We start from the raw sequence: 2,500 nt of genomic DNA, 5'->3' as shown, positions 1-2,500 counted from the left end.
CAATGTGCGTGGAATGGACGGATGCACGTACGGGCACACGGGCCAAAAAACGTGAACGCGAGGAAACGGGAAAGAACGGGGTACGACGGCCGTGGTGCAAAAAACTGGGCGCGCGCCATGGAAAACGGGTGAAAAGCATGTGCGTGGCATGGACGGATGAACGTACGGGCACACGGGCCAAAAAACGTGAACTTGAGGAAACGGGGAAACACGGGGTATGACGGCCGTGTTGCAAAAAACTGGGCGCGCACCATGGAAAACTGGGGCAAACCATGTGCGTGGCATGGACGGATGCACGTACGGGCACACGGGCCAAAAAACGTGAACGTGAGGAAACGGGAAAGACGGGTACGGGGCCGTGTTGCAATAAACTGGGCGCGCACCATGGAAAACTGGGGCAAACCATGTGCGTGGCATGGACGGATGCACGTACGGGCACACGGGCCAAAAAACGTGAACGTGAGGAAACGGGGAAAAAACGGGTACGGCGGCCGTGTTGCAATAAACTGGGCGCGCACCATGGAAAACTGGGGCAAACCATGTGCGTGGAATAGACGGATGCACGTACGGGCACACGGGCCAAAAAACGTGAACGTGAGGAAACGGGAAAGAACGGGGTACGACGGCCGTGTTGCAAAAAACTGGGCGCGCCATGGAAAACGGGTGAAAACCTTGTTCGTGGCATGGACGGATGAACGTACGGGCACACGGGCCAAAAAACGTGAACTTGAGGAAACGGGGAAACACGGGGTACGACGGCCGTGTTGCAAAAAACTGGGCGCGCACCATGGAAAACTGGTGAAAACCATGTGCGTGGCATGAACGGGTGCACGTACGGCCACACGGGCCAAAAAACGTGAACGTGAGGAAATGGGAAAAAACGGGCACGGGGGCCGTGTTTCAAAAAACTGGGCGCGCACCATGGAAAACGGGTGAAAACCATGTACGTGGCATGGACGGATGCATGTACGGCCATACGGGCCAAAAAACGTGTAAACGGGGATCCGGGGAAAAACAGTGTACCCCTTCTTCACAAACGAAGGGCAGGGGTCCCAAGGGGGGCTAAAACCCTCGGGTATATTGGGGAGGAGGGGGCTCCTCCCTGCTTGGGTGTGGGAAATCGGTGGGTTTGCATATGAAATCATATGCAAACCTCCCGTTTCTCCCGTAACCCTTGCTTTTCCCAAACGTTGGCTCGGATGTCCCGTCGTTCTCCTGTCCCGTGTACGACTCATGCCAAATTCTGATCCGTCGGTCGAACGGCTGTTCGGGTTGCAGAAAAGTACGTATCGTGTCCGCACACGGTCAGGTCGATGTGATCTCGTGCCGCGTTGTCCCGTCGGTCCCGTGTACGAATCGTGCCAAATTCTGATCCGACGGTTCAACGGCCGTTCGGGTTGCAGAAAAGTACGTATCGTTTCGCACACGGTCAGCTTGACGGGATATCGTGCAGCCTTGTCCCTGCCGGTCCCGTGTACGTGTCCCGTGAAATTCTGACCCAACAGCCTAACTTGGCTCGGGAAACAGGAAAGTAGCATATCCCGTGCATGAGACCGACTAGACAAAGTTGCAACGACGTTGCCTTTCGGAATATAGTTGCCCCCAAAACTTATCGTTGCGGGGGTGACACACGCGTGATGTGGTCTCTCTGGACGCCTCCTTCGAGTAAACCTCCCGTGCATTGCACGGGCGGATGCTCGGTTGGCTTGACCGATGTAGGCTACTAAACGCATGAGCAGCTTTGGACCCGTGTCTGCTGGTAGATCCCCCGTCGTTCGACGGCCGACTATTGGCGCCGTGTCCTACCAATCAGTTGGCTTTGTACCATCGATGGATCAGGAAGTGCTTGCATATGAGTACCCGACATACGGGAAGTGGCGCGTGAAATATATGTTGACACACGGCGGACGTCGTACGGGCGTTTTGCTGTGGCTGGATTGCGCTTGTGGCGTTGCCTCGTATCACGGGCATGTAATGTGCCTGTTGTTATCAAGGCAACCTCGCTCGCGTCGTTGGTCTCGGATGTTGCTCACGATAAAGGCTCATGGCCCATTTGGTTGCCTCGACCCGACCCAAGCTCTTTGTGCTGAGAACAACCGGAACTAGGGTTGCCTCTACCTCTCCACAGTTACGTGGTAGGATACGCAACTCTCTGTGCCGATCCTCATGAACGATGAGCTATGCCCGCTGGAAATCGACAACCGGCTTGGCTGTTGCCTCTGCGTCTCTATGCAAGTGGAACCGGAGGACGACAACCAATGCTGGACGTCATCGAGGACGTGCTACCTGGTTGATCCTGCCAGTAGTCATATGCTTGTCTCAAAGATTAAGCCATGCATGTGCAAGTATGAACCAATTTGAACTGTGAAACTGCGAATGGCTCATTAAATCAGTTATAGTTTGTTTGATGGTACGTGCTACTCGGATAACCGTAGTAATTCTAGAGCTAATACGTGCAACAAACCCGACTTTTGGGAGGGGCGCATTTATTAGATAAAAG

The sequence above is a fragment of the Hordeum vulgare genome, unplaced genomic scaffold, assembly GCF_904849725.1.
Source record: "Hordeum vulgare subsp. vulgare unplaced genomic scaffold, MorexV3_pseudomolecules_assembly, whole genome shotgun sequence".
NCBI lineage: Eukaryota > Viridiplantae > Streptophyta > Magnoliopsida > Poales > Poaceae > Hordeum > Hordeum vulgare.
Note: the sequence above shows the minus strand (reverse complement) of the source record.